Source organism: Rattus norvegicus, chromosome 4 (assembly GCF_021556685.1).
Source record: "Rattus norvegicus strain SHRSP/BbbUtx chromosome 4, alternate assembly SHRSP_T2T, whole genome shotgun sequence".
Classification (NCBI taxonomy): Eukaryota; Metazoa; Chordata; class Mammalia; order Rodentia; family Muridae; genus Rattus; species Rattus norvegicus.
Genome location: NC_141537.1, coordinates 52,530,985 through 52,551,554, shown reverse-complemented (window position 1 = coordinate 52,551,554; position 20,570 = coordinate 52,530,985). Strand labels below are relative to the sequence as shown.

The 20,570-nt window shown below is 42.4% G+C and overlaps 1 pseudogene; it reads right to left on the bottom strand.

Moving 5' to 3' along the window:
* Positions 1-494: 494 nt before the first annotated feature.
* LOC103692084 (60S ribosomal protein L27 pseudogene) lies at positions 495-925 on the bottom strand (annotated as a pseudogene).
* Positions 926-20,570: the final 19,645 nt, after the last annotated feature.

Below are 20,570 nucleotides of genomic sequence, written 5' to 3'. Positions count from 1 at the left end.
AAGAGAACCAGGTCTTCAACAGAAAAGCTCAGCAAAGCTCTGGGCTAAAGAAATGGTTTGGAAGCCTCTTCCTAAGGAAGTTACTCTAAGGGGAATATCTTTAATTGCCTTCTTTATGTTTGTTGTCAATAAACTAGATTTTTTTCCCCAGCATGGGACTTAATCCATGCAAAGAGAAGAATGTAAAATTCTTGAGTCAGGGTCGACTTTTAGAGCTATGTCCTAAAACCTGGGCTTACATTATTACCCATCAAAAATAATAATAATTTTTTTCTAAATTCAGAAGGTATTTCTTAAGAAAATGCCCTATGTAGCTATAAAACATAAGTAAAACTGTAATTATTTTTGTGGATTTACCTGCTGGTTGTACTAAAGATGAGTTGATCTGGGAGAAGACGCTTAAGTCATGAAAACATATTCCTGGGATGATTTTAGTTGTAAGTCTTGTCACGGTCAGGGCTTTTTATTTATTAATTTTTTAATGACGAAAACAAAAAATACATCTAAAAGCGAAGCTTCTGGAAAAACCATTTGTTCTTCCCTGTCTTGTATCGCTCCTGGAACTTGACCTTGGCCTCCCGCCTGACCTTGTGTTTCAGTGCTGGGTCTCTGAACACATCCTTGTTGACAACAGTTTTGTCCAAGGGGATATCCAGAGTACCTTGTGGGCATGAGGTGGTTGTAGTTATAAACTTTCACAAAGGACTTGATCTTGGATCGCTTGGCGATCTTCTTCTTTCTCATGGCAGCTGTCACTTTTCTGGGATAGCGGTCAATTCCAGCCACCAGAGCATGGCTGTAAGGGCGGTCGGAGGTGCCATCATCAATGTTCTTCACGATGACGGCTTTGCATCCGGAGTAGCGTCCAGCCAGGACCAGCACCACTTTCCTGGGTTTCATAAACTTGCCCATTTCGACAGCAAGCAGCCGGCACCCAGCAAAAAGGCCGGTCAGGGCTTTTTAAATCTAGCCCTTGGGCTGAGCATACGCCCATCTAGAAATTTTCTTTTCTCCTGTGATGATGAACAAAGGCTGTCTGAAGCCATTCGTCCTCGCTCGGCAAAGGCAGCAGACTATTTCCTCTTCCTCCTTCCAAGGTGAGTGACTTCTCGTGTCCTATGAATGATCTAAACCACAGTAAGCCATGTTAACCTACTAAATGAATTACTATCGCCTAGAAATATTTAAAGCATTTTTTCCCGTTGGGAACAACACAATGAAAGAAGTAGAAAAGAAAAAAAATGCCGCAGAAAATTATTCCATCAGCCAAATGATTAAAAATAAGTGTAAAAACATTAATCCAGCCAAGAAATGTTGTTAACCCAAAGGGTTTCTGAATTCTTAGCTTGCATAAACTCTTAGAATGTGATCTCAGAGTGGGAAGAAAAAGCCACCACCTACGATTCTCCGAGTCTATAAGCAAGTGCGCTGCGTGTCGTTTAACCTGCCACAGAGGCGGTTCTTCTGGGTGGTTTTTCTAGCTGCAAAGAAAATGTGTTTGCAGCTCTACGGCCATGATCCTGGCTTCTTACCATTCAGGGTCTAAGTCGCTTGTATACATCGCACAGTCGTGCCATAGACGTGCCTAACGCCAAAGTTAGCTACAATTTCATTATTAGTTGAAGTAGATACATTTGATCAATAAATATCACCCCCAAATCTGTAATAACCAAAATGCAATAAGCTCGTCTGAAATCCAAAATAAGAACAAAGTAAAGGTCTCAATAAAGGCTCCTGATAGGTCAGTAGCTTAAACCTGAGCAGTGGATGAAGGTGCTCTCGCTGCATGCCGTATCGCCTGTCATCTGCCCAATAAGCACACGGTTTCCTGGTGGAATATTTGCTTATCAAAACTGCTCGGTAGGAATGAAACACCGAGTTTCACTTGAAAATTTTTTTTTATTCTTCTGTGACTGAAGACAACACCTACCTGTCTCACGGAACATGGAGAAGCTGAACTGTGAAAGTTAATAGTTATTGTCAGTTATGTTTATGCAAGTAATTTAAATTTATGCAAGCTCAATTTAAATTAAGTAGTTCGCCAAAGTTTTTTGTTCCGTGTTTCATGATATTCATAAATGTTGATTATAATTGCCCATAAGCAATCCTAAAACTTTCTTTGGAAATATGTGGACAATGCCGATTGCCAATCCTTAGCTATTTTCTGTTTTTCTGGGCTAAAAATGGCTTGACATGGATAAGGTGTTTATGTTTTACTTATAATTCAGAGGTGTTTTGCTTAATTTATGTTTCTGTGCTTCGTTTCTCTCGCCAGAGGGCTGTAGAGTGAGGGAAGAGGTGGTGTGTGTGTTGATAAATGTTTAACGACTGGCTCTCAGAAAACAAAAGTCAAGAAGCCCCGATGGGTAGTATTTAGCAATACCCTGGTGTAAGTAATCCCACTGTGCCCAATTCAGACCACCACTGTGACATCAACTGGGTCACAGGATTCCTGGAAATGTAGTAATTGGCTTTTGCTAGCCAGTTTGAGGGTGGACATCTGTCGGAGTCCCTGCCACTGCACAGTGAGGTCAGTCTTGTTGGAGCAAAGTGTCATTACTCACCGAAGGCAACTCGGGACAGTAAACCAAAGTTCCTTTTGTCCCCTCCAACATTTTATTATAAATTATTCAATATATTGGAAGTTATTTCATGGCAAATACATATGCCCATCACCTACGTTCAACTATTATTTTTTTCTTTATAGTAGAACACATATCCATCAATCCATTTGGCCAAATAATCCATCTTCTTTCACAATACATTGCAAAGTGAACTTCAGACATCAATATTCTGCCTATTAGATACCACACCATGTGTAGCATTAGCTAGGATTCACTGTATGTTTAAGGCCGTCTGAAGTAAAAGCTAAATAAACTAAACAAACATTTAAGAGGCACATGCTCAAATTCCCACTGTCCTTGCTTGCTTTTGATTGCAGTGATGAACGACATGACCGCGAACAGGTTAAGGAAGGACAGACAGGTTTCATTTCATCTTACAGCTCCCAACTCACAGGCTAGCACTGAAGAAACACAGGCCAGGAACTCAAGGCAGAAACCTGGGGGCAGGAACTGAAGCAGAGTTCATGGCAAACACTGCTTTGGGGCTTGCTCCCTATGACTGGCTTACAACCCAGAGATGGCACTGCTCAGAGTAAACCCTGAAGGTAGGGTCCTTTGTAATCCCAGCTCTCAAGAGACTGAGATAGGAGGGCTTCAAGCTTAACACACACACACACACACACACACACACACACACACACACACACACACACAAAGAGAGAGGGAAAGGGAGGGAAGGGGAGAGACGGGGAGAAAGAGAGACAGAGAGAGAGAGACAGAGAGGGAGAGAGAGAGGGAGAGACAGAGAGAGAGAGACACACACACACAGAGAGAGGGAGAAAGAGAGAGAGGGAGAGACAGAGACAGAGAGAGAGACACACACACAGAGGGAGAGAGAGAGGGAGAGACAGACAGAGACAGAGAGAGAGACACACACACAGAGGGAGAGAGAGAGGGAGAGACAGACAGAGACAGAGAGAGAGACAGAGAGACAGAGAAAGACAGAGAGACAGGGAGACAGGGAGACAAAGAGACAGAGACAGAGAGACAGAGGGACAGAAGAGTTCCAATTGCTTCGTATTTGGCTAGGATTTGTGCTTCTAGTCACTTTGACCTTAACTCCTATGAAGAGTCCGATAACCAATAATGTTGAGCAGTTTTGCATGGGACTGTTGACCATTCATGTGTTACTTTTAATGAAGTGTTTGTTCAAAGATTTAACCTATTTCTACTGGGCCGTTTTTCTTTATATTGAGCTGTAAGACTAACCACCCATATATTCTAGATAATATAAACCCAGTCTCTTATCACAAATGGGCTGTTTTATTGTTAATATTTTCTTCAGTCTAGTTCACCAACTCATTTTCTTCTTGGGGGAGGCTTGGGAAACAGCTCTTAATACTGAGGAGGTCTACTAATCTTTGCTCTTTTAGTCTCCTCACTGAGAACTTTGTTCTTACTGCTCAAATGTAATATGTATTGACTGCACATTGAGGTCTATAATCCATCTTAATAAACTCTGGTGTAGGATGAGGCTAATTTTTTACCCCATACATCCAGTTTTTCCACTACCATCTGTTGAAAATTTCTGATTTCTGAGGGTTGCTTTGGTGCTTTTGTTGAGGATCAAATAACCATATAATTGTGGGTGTGTTCTAGGTTCCATCTACTGCTCTACTGATGGGATTGGCTCCCTTCATTCTAAAGGTGAACTGTTCTGATTCCGGTAGTGGTAGCATTAGAGTAAACCATTGCTTAGCTCTTTTGTAAATCACTATGAACATTGTAGCACCTTTATATTTTCATACTCATTCAGGCTGTTGGTTCATTGTAAGAAAATCTATAAATCAGTTTCACAAGAAAGGAAGTAGTGACACTATCAAGCTTTTCCCTAGTGAGCCTGTAAGTATACAATTGAGTTGGACAGATAGGTGACCTATTAGAGATGACAGTTATGTTGCATTGTGTTTGAGATCGTCTTAGACTGTAGCCCTGGCTGCCCTTGGGACTCACCATGTAGATTAGGCTAGCTTTGAACTTGTGGAAATCCTTCTTCAAGAGCCACTTTGACAGCTTTTTAAAAAAATTTTTCTTTTGTCATTTTTTGTTTGTTTCTGAGAACAACTGCTTATTGGGGCTGTTTTTTTTTTCTTCTTGTAACCAATCACTAGAGTATAAGGGTGAGAATAATATTCTTCCCAGAATACCAACTACTTCACGGTTGTCTCCTGTCATCTGGGCTTATCCTGGAGTTTAGATCTGAACTGGTATTTAGGAGACTCTGTGCAGATTGTAGCTTGATGGCTTCCATGTATTGAAAATATGAGGAAAGATAAAAACCCAGAGTATATAAGAGGGGTAGCTAGGGCAGGAGCCAAGACTCTAATGTTATAGATTCTCTCTGTAATAAGCACTAATTGGGAAACTTTCTTTAGGAAGTTTTCCTTTGCAAGCCTGAAAGAACGACTTCCCAGAACTTTAATAAGGATATATGCAGCTATAGAATGCACTTATATATACAATTCACTGTAATTTGTAACCATGTCGAAGCTGTGTTTTCAATTTTTTACCAGCTAAATAATTGGCTTTCTAAGGAATGGGTGCCTCTGACCTTGATTTCACTGGGAGGTCCTCAGCTCCATTCTGCTTTATTATCTCTTTAGATGGTTCAAGATGGAAATATTTTTAGGCCGTTCAAGATGGGAAAAACTTTCTCTGTTTTCACTCTTCTCATGATGGCATCCTCTTGGCTTCTTGACCATGAAGACACACATAATTCATACTGAGCCCCCCTTCTCTCCTTAGAGAGTCTGTCTGTTCTGACTTCGGCAACCACCTCTCCCTCCTAAGACCTTCAAACTGCTTCTCCTTGAATTTTATCTTTTGAATCTCCTATTAAATAACAATACTCCAACGAATGAAATGTTTTGACTTATTAACACTGTAGTGGTTACTTCTTTATGATTTTACAACACCCAATGGTTTCATTCCATAGCACATACTATCACAAAGTGAGCCAGGTAGTGGTGATATACACCTTTGAAAACCTTAGCACTCCGGAGGCAGGGTCAGGGTAAGGGACAGGGGGACAGAGAGGCGGAGGGGCAGAGGGGCAGAGGGGCAGAGGGGCAGAGAGGCAGAGAGGCAGAGAGAGAGGCAGAGAGAGAGGCAGAGAGGCAGAGGCAGAGGCAGAGGCAGAGGCAGAGGCAGAGGCAGAGGCAGAGGCAGAGGCAGAGGCAGAGGCAGGCAAATTTCTGAGATAGAGGCCAGCCAGCCTGGTCTACCAAGCAAGTTTCAGGTCATCCAGGACTGCACAGAGAAACCCTGTCTCAAAACAAGAACAATATCATCTTGCCTTTGCCTTTGCCTCTGCCTCTGCCTCTGCCTCTGCCTCTGCCTCTGCCTCTGCCTCTGCCTCTGCCTCTGCCTCTGCCTCTGCCTCTGCCTCTGCCTCTGCCTCTGCCTCTGCCTCTGCCTCTGCCTCTGCCTCTGCCTCTGCCTCCCACGTTCTGGGACTGAGTGCAAACTTCAAATCTGGTAAATTGCTTGCCTTCTGGATATTTGCCTGACTTGGGGTTTTGCTAGCTTCTTGATTGCCACTGGCATCCATAACTTCTGCACATCTTCACCGAATAACCCTCTCACTATCTGTTCTTCCCCTAAACTTCTCAGTTCCTTTTCAACGGTTGTCTGCCATGAATGGCGCTAGAAACTGGTCATCTGGTGATGCTTGGCCTGAAGCCCACAACAAAGGAAGTAACACTGCACCCTCATAATGGAGTGCCCTAGCAAGAACAACACGCAAAAGCTCCTGTTGAAGTATAGCCAGGAGTGATATTTTACACACATATATGTGTACAATGAAAAAGGAAACCATGAATTTGAAAGGAAGGAAGAGGTATATGGGAGGGCTTGAAGGGAGAAAAGGGAAAGGTGAAAGGATGTACCTATAGTCTCAAAAATAAAAGAAATAAACAAAGAGTAATACTTTGTTTGCTTAACAGTAATCTGATTAATGTTAACCAATATTAATTCCATTAAAATGGTCTCTCATAGGCTCAGGACAGCAATTATAATGCGAATGAGATGAATTGCTCCTGGTTGCCTGGCCCCCTTCTTTTTAATTTTAATTTTTTTATCCTGTTTTAAGGGTATGGGTGTTTTGATTGCATGAATGTTTTGGTATCATTTGTATGCCTGGTGCCCATTGAGGCCAGAAGAGGGCATCAGATACCCTGGAACTGAGTTACAAGCCTTGTAAACTGTGGTGTGGGTGTTGAGAATTGATTCTGGGTCTTCTGGAAGAGCAGCTAGTGCTCTGAACTGCTAAGCCATCTCTCCTCAGCCCCTGTCAGGCCCTCTTCTACGTGTGTGTTTGTGGGGTGTGCACATATGTGCATGTGGGTGTGCATATGAGCGGACGCATATGCATATGCATTGGTGAGTCTGTAGAGGCCAGAGGTCAATGCTGAATGTCTTTTTCAAACACTCTCTACCTTATTGTTTGAGACAGTCTCTTGACGAACCTGGAGTTCATCAATTAAGCTACACTAGTTGGCCAGCAAAGCCTGTGAGGAACTCCTGTCTTGTCAGTACTGCATTACTGATCCCTTTCACCCCACCACATCTTTGTATGCGGGTTATTGGCAATTTAACTCAGGTCCTCACCCTCTCATGACAAGTAGCTGATTGTGCTATCTCCCCAATACACAGGCTCTGTTACTCTCAATTATTCCCTATCTGTGGAAAATTTAAATTGGTGGATGTGGCCCCAGGCACCAATCTGAAATTCTCCTGCTTTTGGACTTAGGTTATATTGACTCCCCTTTGAATTATGGTCCTTAACTAGTCATTATGACTAGTAATCTCGTCTTTCAATATGCACCCCTCAAATTGATGATGACTCCAATCTGCTTCCTCCTCATTAATTCTGTGTCATTCCTAATAATTCGTCTAAATTGATAGCTGACAGATATCAGACCCCTAATTGATACCAGAACCTTTTAGAACAATATGGATTGTATGGTTCTACAGTCTCTGTGCTCTGGGAGAAATGGACAAACGTTTTAAATCCTCAATCCCTTTATTCTGTATATCCATGGTAGGCGCTGGAAACAGGTGGGGTGCTAAAAGTGCATAGTGGTCTTCCAGTGAACTCAAGCTTGACTCTTAGCACCCACATCTACTGATGCACAATTACCTGTAACTCCAGCTCCAGTGGATCTGCCACTTCTAGTCTCTGTGGGAACCGGCACTCACACGTATGCACTCTCCCTGCATACACTCATAATTAAAAATAATGAAAATAAGCCTTTCACATATATATGCATATATAGTTAGTAAACATTTATTATATTAAGATTGAGCAAAGTAAAAATAACAAAAACTGAGTTTTGCATTTATGGGAGCCATTGTTTAATACTGATTTGCTAAAAGTCTTGAGAGCCAAGGAGATGGCCCGATGGGTAGGACTGACATGAAAGAAAGAGATGTGAAAACAAGAAATCCTCGTGACACATGTGAAAACCTGGGTTTGGTCACACAGGCCTATAACTCCAGCATTTAAAAGCAGATACCAGAGGATTTCAGGAGCTCACTGGCCAGTAGTTCTAGCCAAAAGAGCAAGCTTCATATTCCATGAGAGATGCTTACTCAAAAAATTAAGGTGGACAATGACAGAGAAACATGATGCCCTTCTCTTGCATCTGTATGCAAGCATCACACCCACAAAAACACATGTGTATAAGTGAGCAACTACATGCACATACATACATCATATATACCCTGTAACAGCAAGAACAACAGTAACGAAAATAGCTGAGAATGGTGGCACATGCTTGTAATCCCAGCATACGAGAGCCAGCGACAGGAGCCTGGGAGTGCAAAGCTGGCCTGAACTGTGTAAGGAAAATATGTTCCAAGAATCCAAAGGTTGAAACGGCAGTAGGCCAGTATGCTCAAGATCTTGACTTCAGTCTCCTGAATCACAGCCGAAAAAAAAATATTGATTACCTGCCACAGGGTATGGATACTGCTGGAAGTAAATAATTGAATAGTTCTGTACCCCTACAGCAGTACTTATGCGTCAAAAGCTCCTAAAAATTTTAAACAAACAACAAAAAAAGTTCCGTTCATAAGTAAGAGTAAAGGGGAAGAGGTTTGTGTTTTCAAAAGGAAGAACCATCACCTAAGAGGGGAACTCAAGAGCTAAGTAAAGACCAAGTTAGATTGATCCATGTTGTCATGAGATTCATGTAAAGGAAATACAAACAGCTTGGAGATTGAATAGGCCAAAAATGTTCATACATGTGCACACATGCACATACACACAGATGGGCACACACACACACACACACACACACACACACACGAGCTGAGACATTTTCAACTGGACTCAAGGTCAGAGAATAGAAGAGGGAGGATGCAGAAAATCTAAGAGCATTAGGGATAAGGTACGGGAGCCTTATTTCCCATCTACCCTTCACTCTATCTACCCACCCACCTCAAGTGACAATCCTGTTGGTGAAATTCAGACTGAAAAGTAGCAGAAGAATAGATTCTGTTATAGAATAAGCAGAATGCCTTTGAGAATATCGACTGAACTGTATTTAGCTGAACATGGCAAGTTTTCCGAGGTGTCGAGAGATGGTTTGCCTTTCCTACTTCAAGGGGTAGCCACTAAAAAGAGGATCTTCTTAAAGTGAGGCTTCAGACCCACAGGCAGTGCTCACTGCTGCTGGTGTGTTTGAGAAACAACAACAACAACAACAACAAACACCACCAACAGCAGCAGCAGCAGCAGGAACAAAGCAGCTTCTCATGGGGGCGCATTTGGGCAATCTCATCAGATTCGATGGTGCCCACGTGTAATTCCAGCACTTGTGAAAGTTGAGGCAGATAGAGCTCTATGGGTTCTAGGCCAGGTTTGTATAGAAGCTCAAAATCAGCCATGGCTACTTAGTGAGGCCCTGCCTCAACAAACAGACAAACAAGTGAGGTGGGGCAACTCCAATTGCAGCTCCTCAGAAGCAGACACATTGTCCCTCCCTGTAGAGGGTCGCAATAACATTCACCACCGCTAGATGGCGCTGGCTTCCACTGCGCCCCACGTGGAAGGCCAGGATAGCCTCCGCCATTACAAGATGGCGCCAGCCTTCGCTGCACCAGCCGACTTCCTTTCAGGAAGTTAACTGTGTGCGCATATGCAAGAGTGCCTTCGTGCCAGGTCTTTGCCCACTCCGGGGCGTGCCTATGAGATCATGGGTAAGCAACCAATCAGGCGTGGACACGCCACATTAGGGTGTATATAAACAGCACCATTCTGGGGCTCGCTCTCTCCTCTTCAAGATGTAATAAACACTTTGCTGCAGAAGGATCCTGGTGTCTGTGCGTGTTCTTGCTGGCGAGACGTTGGGCGCGCGACACCTCCCGTCTTTTAATTTGTCTTCTCAAAACACCAGAGGCATCTGCTTGGGATCCAGGCTGAGGAGAGAACAGGGGACTGATATCAGGCTTTTAGGGCCTCTAGTAAACTTTCTGAAGTTCTCAGACTCAAAAGCACCCAGTTGTGCTGACTTCTTACATTTCCATCCCCGTTGCACTCAAAATGTCAATTTGCTTTCACCAAGTCAGCCTCCCAGGCTCCGAGTTCCATTTTCTGCCTCCACTGCATTCCCTTCTTTGGGAAGGACTCGTCCTTCCTTTCTTTATGTAGGTCCCGGGGAGTTTTGCGTGGTGTTCACTTTCCCAGGTCAGCCATAGTTCCACAGGTTCAGCATCTAATACCCTTTCTCGTTCAATTGTATCCTCAGCTCAAACCTCGTTCTTTCTTGCTGAATCTGTATTCTTGCTCTCTCTCTTTCTATCCACTGACTGTCAAAGCACAGATGTTAGCGAAGCGCAGAATAGAATGCGCTAATTCTGAAGCTTGGGCCTAGTTTCTAACCTTAGCTGAGGATCTCACCTTTTCAAAGACAAGATATTTATATACATTACTTGTAATTCTTCTTTGTTTTGTTTTTTGAACTTGTAATTTTTTTTTACCTGAGAGCTTTAGCTCCCCCTCCACCACCCCTTTCTTTATTCAGTTATTATTTATAACACCATAGATTTACAGATGTTTACTTTATAGCTTGAGCTATTGTAGCTTTGGCCCTGGGTAAAGGAATTTGTTCAACATCCCTTTGGCATATGCCCTTGATTGCATCCTATATAATTTATATAATTTCATATGTGCATATATTTGAGAGATCCCTTACATACCAACTTTATAAATTGTTTCGGTTCATTGGCATATTTTCTTCCTTACTTTTTATGTTGGCTAGCTTCTGTCAGGTTTATATAAACCGAAGTCATTCGGGAAGAGGGAACATCAACTGAGAAAATACATCCAGCAAATTGTCTGCTTCTGGGTCATTTTCTTGACTAGTGATTGATATGGGAGTTGCCAACCCACCATGGGCAGTACCACCCCTGGGGCAAGTAGTCTTGGCTTGTAAGAAGAAAACCAACCAACCAATCAAACAAACAGACAAAAACAAGCTGAGCAAGACTGAACATCGATACTCCATGGCTTCTGGTTCAGTTCCTGCCTTGGAGTTCTGTCCCGACTCCCCTTCACGATAGAATGTAAGACAAAATAAGCGCTTACTCTCCAAGTTGCTTTGGGTCATGGTGCTTGTTACAGCAATGGGAATTGAACTAAAACACTCCTAGATTCAACTGCTATTTCTCAAGCTCTCATATTTCTCCTCCTCCTCCTCCTCCTCCTCCTCCTCCTCCTCCTCCTCCTCCTCCTCCTCCTCCTCCTCCTCCTCTTCCTCCTCCTCCTCCTCCTAAACCCAAATGATATTACTGGCCTATGCCTGCTTTTAATCTTTTAAGCCCAGAAAGCAAAAATAGGCATGTATGCATAGTAACTGACACATGGAAACCATGGAACAGTTCCTAATCAATGGACTCACGTTACCTTCAATCATGTTAGGTTTCTTTAATTTCTGTCATCAACGTGCCAAAATTGTATACACATCACACACACACACACACACACACACACACACACACACACACATATATATATATAATATATGATAAAAAATTAAGTTCTGATGGCATTGCAAGTTGTATATTATGTACTTCTTAAAAATTTCAGATAGCTCTGTAATGTTCTGTTAAAATTAATTTATTTTCAATGTATGGACCTTGTATCATGTGGTTTTGTTACCATAGTGTATTAAGTCTAGAAAGTTTTTGTTTACTTGTTTTGTTTTGTTTTTCATTTAGTTCCAGTAGATCCGTTTTCTCACTAGATTATTTATGACATCTGTGGATAATGAGATTCATTTCTACTTTCCCATCTTTTAAGAAGTAGTTTATTTTGGGTCTTATTGAACTAGCTAAAGAAACAATAGCGTGTTGAATAAGAGTAACACATAAGAATGTCTTAGTTTTGTTGCAGATCTTCAGAAATATCAACATGAAGTTGATGTAAGCTGGAATATTTAATTTTTGTAGATGTTACTTAGCAAGTTGAAGAAGTTCTTTGCCCTGTTTGCTAGCATCTTGTTATAAATGGATGTTAGATATTGTTGAATGCTTTTTCTGTGTCAGTTGATAGAACTAAGTGACTTTCCTTTGTAATCTACAAATATAGTTAATCATATTATCTTTTTGAATATTCAGCCATTTTTCTATACTTGGGATACATCCCAACTGACTGTAATATGCTACTGTTTTTATACGTTTTTGGATCACAGTGAATTGCTAAATGATTTTGGAGATACATATACAAATAAAAATGATACTTCGAGGGGTATTATACACTACTTCAAATGAAAGCATAACACATTCTCAAATGGAGAGAAATGTTATGGGTTTCTAATGAGGGAAAAGGCTTTATGTTGGTGGGAGGAGCTAAGAAATGCATAGATAAAATACGGCTAATGTGGACAAGGATTCAAGATCTCAAAGGGAACTGAACCATCTAATCGGACCTTTCCTGTCTTTGTAAAATATTTTCAGTTTATTCTTTCTCTTTCCATAAACAAAGAGCTAGGGTTTGATCTTGGCTCCATCATCGTTGTGTTGTAAGTGTGCCTCACACAGTCACCCACTTAACTGAGTAATATAAATTTGCCTTACCTGACTTTTAAGTTTCTTATTTAGAAAACGAGCAAGCCCTTTTCATTGAATTTCCTCATTCCTTCGATAGAAAGAAAAACTGCCATACAACGTGGGTATGGAGTTGCCTAATTCTGCAATTGAGTAACTCTATCCTGCTCTTGTGCTTCAGCCCTGTAAAGGCAAACAAAGAAAACTTAATCCCCATCTGCTACAATCTGGAGCTGCCCTGCTCCTCCCTGGGGGAGGCAATTCCCGGTTGATACAGCCATTACTGTGTGTTCTGTGCATAGACTTGCCTTTCACATGTGAGTTAAGTCTCTTTTCTTGATCTGGGCCAATTTTTTTTTCTCCTCCCACAGAAAATTTTCAGGGAAACTTAAGGTGAAGTTCATCCGTGTTTATTCTTGGCAATTTCAGTAGATAAAGTTCACTTTGCCCTAGGGATATTCTAAGTTGGTACAAGGCTTACTCTAAGAAGGGCACAACTTTTAATGGCATTTGGAATGAAAACAGTACATGGCTCTGCTACGTTGTGTTATTGCTGATAATGTCTTTCTGTTATGCTGAGGATCAAACCCAGGGCCTTTTGTGTCAGGTAACTAGTTTGCCACGGAGCTTCAACCTCGCCCCATAACCAGGTCCTCATATTACAACCTTGTGCAAGAGTAATGGATATTTTCATTAATCTAATAGAGCGAATGAATCTAGAGAGGTGATGATTATGCCATGATGATAGTAACGATGATGATGACAGTGGCTAATCGTTACATTTACAACATGCCCAGTACTCTATACATGCTTTATCTCATCGTTTCAACCACACCGGTAGAGTAGGGATTTCTCTTCTCTCTCTCTCTCTCTCTCTCTCTCTCTTTTTTTTTTGTTTTCTTTTTTCAGATAAAGTGTTATGTAAATCAGGCTGCCTTTGAACTTGAACTCTTGGAAATCCTCCTGCCTCTGCCTCCTGAGTACCAGAATTACAGGAAAGTGCTGATATGGCCAGCTTTAGGGGTTATTAATATCTACATTTTGGAGAGAATAATGTTATCTTATACAATATTTCCTGATGTTAGTAGGGGCAGTGTCTTGGCTGCAGTCCTTCTGATACTGGCACTTCAGTTATTGCCTCTTTCTGGTTATGCTTGGTTATCCTGAATCCTTGAACAGCACCCACCCACTATTCTCTCTCTGTCTCTCTGTCTCTGTCTCTGTCTCTATCTCTGTCACACACACACACACACACACACACACACACACACACACCCTGCTTTTGCAGCTTTCAGTTTTCCAGACATACAATACTTCCAGAAGAGTCTGCCTCTTCTATAACCATTTCCCTCCTTGAATATTTAAATCTAGCCAAGACAGTCATTCTCCTCCTTTTACTCCCCATTAAAAACCTAACCTTTACTGAAGCAATATCCTTCAGCCCACCGTCCACCCCCACCTCCCCATCAACCGTCTACACTCTGGCTGGGTCAGCTCAAAAGAAAAACTTCCAAGGATGAAGGGAAGGTAGGCAGTGGGTGGCTGAGCCCAAGGTGAAATAAAATAATGTTTTCCTTTATTGATTTACCAATGTTTGTTTTTTTTAATTTCTAGAGAGCCTCTATTGCATGCAAAATGTTAATAGGAGTTGAAGGTCTTTTGTTCATACAGTTCCAATCTATTCTGCAAATAAAAAGCAGGGAAAATGATTCATACACGAATAATTCCCCCAAACCTTTGCTTATTGAAATGGATCAGAGATAATTACCAGGTTGGAGAATTCGCATCCACACAATTTCCTAGTCTAACAAACATAATTTTCTTGAGAGCGAATAGAAAATATTTGCTCTTTTAAAAGCTGTTGTGAATGGTGGACGGCGCTCTGTCTCTGTGGCAGGGTGACTGCACTATCCGTTTGCTTCTGCCCCTCAGAGCTGGGGGCTTCCTCTCCAGCTCATTTGCTTTGCTATTTCCATGTACATCTGTCTCCGTGCGGCGTCGGAGTATTCATCAATCATTACCTCCACCAAGGAGTCGGTGCAATCTTAATATTTTGGAGTGTTTTTCATTTTCTTCCCAAAAGGTGCACTCTAATTCACATGCAAATTTGGCGATAAAGGGCACCCCGGACACACGGCGGGCGGTGACATTCACCCGCTTAACTTTTAGTATTTAGCTGGAAGTCCTAGGAAATTTTAATCAGAGTTGCTTTGAGAAGTGGGGAGGTGGGGCGGGGATGGGTGCTTTTTGTCTATGATCCTTCAGAACCATCTGGAGCACACATGAGATTCATTTTCTGCCATTGTCTCCTGAAAGCATCGGGATGCTGTTCCAGGTGTGTGAAATGTCTGTGTGGCCGAGGTTTAACACTTGCTTTTCATTATGCCCAACAGCTTGGTCCTTTATTCTCTGAGGGATGTGTTTTCAATACCACAGGAGAGTTCTTTATGCCCAAGCAAATGAATCTTTACAAACAGCTCAACTGGTGTAAGGTCTCAGGTGGGCTTAAGGGAGACACGAGAACAAGGTTTGTGTGTAGGACAGGGGTTATTCAAATGTGGCATTGTTATCGAAGGCACTTTGAATGTCTCTGTTCTGGTTTTATAGAAAAACAAGCGCTGCCCTGTCCTGTGACTAAACACATGATTTCAGGGTTCCTTGAAACTGCTGGAAAAAGAAAAGGCAAGGCATGTACTTGCACAAGGCTAAGTAAAGTGCGTGAAGACGTCGAGGGATAAGCAGGGAAGAAAGATCTTGTTTCAATTAAGAAACCAATAAGGGGGTGGCGGCTGTAGATAAATATTCAGAAGTGCTTGGAATTTTTGTATTGCTTAGAGTTAACGCCTTGTCCTTAAAATATACAAATAAATAAATATGCAAATAAATAAGCAAAAAGAAACAAACCATTTTCTTCCTAAAAGGTGCACTTGCATTCACGTGCAAATTTGGTGATAAAGGGACGCACGGTGATGACATTCGCCCGCTTAACATAGGACAATTTGACACAGGGCAATATGAATAAATCTTAGGGGTTTTAAGTTAAAACGTCCCAAGAGATGACATCCTGCACAAAATCTACCCATAATCCATTTTATTAGAGTATTCAATACACAATGGGTAAAACGTACCCTATGAACTTTAAGACAACCTCAAATGTGCGCTGTCAATAAATACACGCAAGTAGAAGAGAATTGTTTCAAAAGGAAAGAAGGCAACAATGAAATCACCAATCTAAGCTTCAAGATGGGAGGAAGGGGAATAGATGAGCAGTGCCAGGGAAAAGCATAGGTTACTGTTGTCGTTTTAATTTTCTATAAGGCAGTGATTTCGTGATTGTTTATTTTAGTATTAAAATCAACAAGTGGCCAGGTATAGTGGTGCATACCTAAAATCCCAGTATTCAAAAGGCAGAGGCAGGTGTATTTGTAAGTTCAAAGTTCAAAGGCCTGCAGAGCAAGTTCCAGGCCAGGGAGAAGGACATAGTGAAGCTCTTGTACTCACTGAACAAGAAGTGTGTATCACTCATCAAAACACAGCCTTTTCTGCACAAGCGGTAAGAGCTAGCCACTGTTTTACTATCCAGTTGGGAAGTGATTTCACAGTGGCTTATCTTAACATTAAAGCCAGCAAGTACACAAGGAAGGAGTCTAAAAGCAGCCTTTTCTCGTAGATGTTGAAAGTGCTGACTTGAATTTAAGGTTATGATTACTGTCCTCCTGTGCAACTGAGGTCCAATAAAAATCTAAGGAAAATGGAAAAGAAATGTTGGCCCTTTGAGAACTGCCTTGTAGAATGACTCTTCCTATGTTGTGTGTGGCTCTCCACCCCACCCCCATCCCCCGCTCTAGTATTCAGTGTTAATTACCCTCCTTGCCTTTAAGTATAGATATATGTTTGCTAAGTAGATCTCTAGAGAACCGCCAGTTCCTCCAGCAAGCATTAGCCTTTTGGGAGCTGCTCTCTCCTGCCTGCAGAAAAACACTGAAAGCCATTTGTTCTCCCGTGTTCCAGACTAAAGCGCCCTCTGCTTTCTGGTAGTGGAGTGGCTGTCCCATTAGTACAGGAAGCCTAGACTCTATAGAACTCCCCATTTTCAGAAAGTAAATATAGTAAAACGAGTAGCTTGCATTTCTAAGAAGGACTATATCCTTCCTTCAGAAACCTCACAAATTTCAGAATCTTTTTTTTTTCTTTTCTTTTTTTCGGAGCTGGGGATCGAACCCAGGGCCTTGCGCTTGCTAGGCAAGCACTCTACCGCTGAGCTAAATCCCCAACCCCTCAGAATCTTTTTAATAGATGCATGTTGTTTTGTTTTTGTTTTATGTGTTCGTGTGTTTTGCCTGTATGCAAATCTGTGCGTCATGCGTATGTCTTGTGCCCTTAGAGAACAGAAGAGGGTATTGGGTCCTCTGGAGCTAGGGTTCCAAAAGGTTGGGCGCTTCCACGGGGGTGCTCTGGAAGATCCTAAGATAACACCACCACTTAACTGGACTGCAAAGAAGCAGTACTGGGCAAAGGAGATGGCAAGCTGCCATATAGCCGCGACAGAGGCCGAGGCCCATTTCACAGGATGAGACAGCGAGGCAGAGTGCAGGTGCTCTCTCCGATCCACGGCTGCTTTTGCAAATGATTTTCCTGTAACCATTCCCCTTTTGTTCTCCTAAGAGAGGATGCAGTGCCTCACACACTGAGACAGCCCATATATGAAGCAAGCCTGGCCTTTCCTCACCTTCGTAACCTGGGCCTAGGCAACCACGGACCATAGGTGAAAGCTAAGGGGGCGGGGTGTCTGAAGCATTGAAGGCCAACATCTACTGGCGTAGCTTGCCGTGTCGTCTGTCTTTTTGCCCAGGAGTTATATCCTCTGTACCACTTCCATCGTTTGGATACTTATTTTCTGCTGGCGCGTGACCTTACTCTAGATACCTAAGCTTCTACCGCTCTGATTCTCCCGTTGCCATGATGTCCACGCAACCATCGCACTATAGATTCCTTTAGTCCCAGAAGATCTTCCGAGTTAAATGGCCCAACTGTCAGGGCTGCTTGCATGATAGCCCAAGCCTGTGGCAGACCCCGTCCCTTCTCTGATCTCCTGTAAAGCGATCGGCTTTCCACTTCACTTAGTGAATGGCTTTCTTGTTCTAACTGTGAATCATGCTGCCACCCAGAACATAATAATGATAATTCTGGCATGCTCCAGACCGTTGAAGTCCAAAAGATAAAACAACACTCCCCTGAAACAAAAAAACAAAAACAAAAACAAAACAAATCTTACTGATGCGGACAACCTTTGCATCTTTGTATTTATCTCAAATCCTCTAAAACCTGTTATTCCAGAAAAGATTCCCACGTACAAGGTACTTTTTCTTAGGTGGTCTAATTATCACGTAGTAGCCTAGAATCATTGTTGTCATCGTCGTCGTCATCATCATCATCATCATCGTCACCACCATCATCGTCACCACCATCATCACCTTCTTTTTCTTCCTCTTCCTCTTCCTCTTCTTTTCTTCTTCCTCTTCCTCTTCTTTCCTCCTCCTCCTCCTCCTCTTCCTCCTCCTCCTCCTCCTCCTCCTCCTCCTCCTCCTCCTCCTCCTCCTCCTCCTCCTCTTCTTCTTCTTCTTCTTCTTCTTCTTCTTCTTCTTCTTCTTCTTCTTCTTCTTCTTTCTTCTTCCTCTCTCCCCTTCCTCCTCCTCCTCTTGATTTTCTTCTTCTTTTTCTTCAAGATTTACTTGTTTATTTTATGTGCATAAGTACACTGTCACTGTCTTCAGACACACCAAAAGAAGGCATCAGATCCAATTACAGATGGTTGTGAGCCACCATGTGACTGCTGAGATTTGGACTCAGGACTTCTAGGAACAGGAGTGTGTTAGTGCACTGAGAGTGTTCATGTGTGTAAGTGCACTGAGAGTGTACACTTTTGTAAGTGCTCTCAATTGCTAAGCCATCTCTCCAGACCCCTAGAATCTTCTTAAAGGACGTGTGTGTTAAAGATGTAGACTCCAGTGGTCACAGTTAGCTTCGGCTGTGAACATAACACAGACCTTGACTCACCTGGGAAGAGCAAAGCTCAACGGAAGAGACGTTTAAATAAGATTGACTTGTGGCCATGCCTCCCACTATACTGACTTTTTACTCTGTAGCACCCAGTTCTCAGTCAAACCTACTGATTTAACCCCTAACTTTAATATGCTTTTCATGTCTATCCATTTTATTTATAGTTTCCACCTCTCTTTTAAAGTTCTTCACATATCTATACATGTCTTCTTATTACTTTCCCTTTGAAACATTTTTCATCATATTTACTTCAAAATCTCTTATTTAGTTACAAGACTTTGGGGGTATGTATGAGGAGTTACAAAAGAGTCTTTTGTAGCTTACTCCTGACTCTCCTGATTCCAGCATCCATACTTGGCCCTGCTGTGAAGTATGTTATAATATGAATTTACTGTTCTCCTCAAATCAGGTGCCATGTTTTTCTGTTTTTCTCCTATGCCTCACAATGGCTGCATGCCCAGAAATTACATGTAAAAGCAGAGTAAACATTAAGCTAACAATCATGATGATGTTTCTTCTATCGGACCATCAATACCGGGTACTGGGAACCCTAATTTTAGCTGAACTCCACTTGGACTCTTTGCAGCCTTGGTTCAATTCAGCTCACTTCCGCCTTCAGACAGTTTTCCATCAGCATCACGCCTTCAGCAGCCCTTAGTTCAGAGCTAGGCCAAGGGTCCTGAGGTGCCTGTGCTTCTCATCTGGATTGCCAGTTACTGGGGTGTAGATAGCAGCTTGTGCCAGACTGGAAGATATTACTTGCTCTCGAAGAAAAGGTTGTCAGCCTTTCCTTTGGTGTAGCTCCCCACATACTTGGTAGAGTATGCAGAGAAAACAGTAGATCTGGAAATTCACCCTCTTTACTTAAAAAGTGCTATATATTTTTGTTATATGCATCTGAGGGCTTTACCTGTATGTAAGTGCACTGAGAGTGTGCATGTGTGTAAGTGTACCGAGAGTGTGCATGTGTGTAAGTGCACCGAGAGTGTGACTGTGTGCAAGTACACTGAGAGTGTGCATGTGTGTAAGTGCACTGAGAGTGTGATGTGTGTAAGTGCACTGAGAGTGTGCATGTGTGTAAGTGCACTGAGAGTGTGACTGTGTGCAAGTACACTGAGAGTGTGCATGTGTGTAAGTGCACTGAGAGTGTGCATGTGTGTAAGTGCACTGAGAGTGTGATGTGTGTAAGTGCACTGAGAGTGTGATGTGTGTAAGTGCACTGAGAGTGTGCATGTGTGTAAGTGCACTGAGAGTATGATGTGTGTAAGTGCACTGAGAGTGTGCATGTGTGTAAGTGCACTGAGAGTGTGACTGTGTGCAAGTACACTGAGAGTGTGCATGTGTGTAAGTGCACTGAGAGTGTGCATGTGTGTAAGTGCACTGAGAGTGTGCATGTGTGTAAGTGCATTGAGAGTGTGGATGTGTGTAAGTGCACTGAGAGTGTGGATGTGTGTAACTGCACTGAGAGTACATGTGTGTAAGTGCACTGAAAGTGCATGTGTGTAAGTGCACTGAGAGTGTGCATGTGTGTAAGTGCATTGAGAGTGTGACTGTGTGCAAGTACACTGAGAGTGTGCATGTGTGTAAGTGCACTGAGAGTGTGCATGTGTGTAAGTGCACTGAGAGTGTGACTGTGTGCAAGTACACTGAGAGTGTGCATGTGTGTAAGTGCACTGAGAGTGTGCATGTGTGTAAGTGCACTGAGAGTGTGCATGTGTGTAAGTGCACTGAGAGTGTGACTGTGTGCAAGTACACCGAGAGTGTGCATGTGTGTAAGTGCACTGAGAGTGTGGATGTGTGTAAGTGCACTGAGAGTGTGCATGTGTGTAAGTGCAC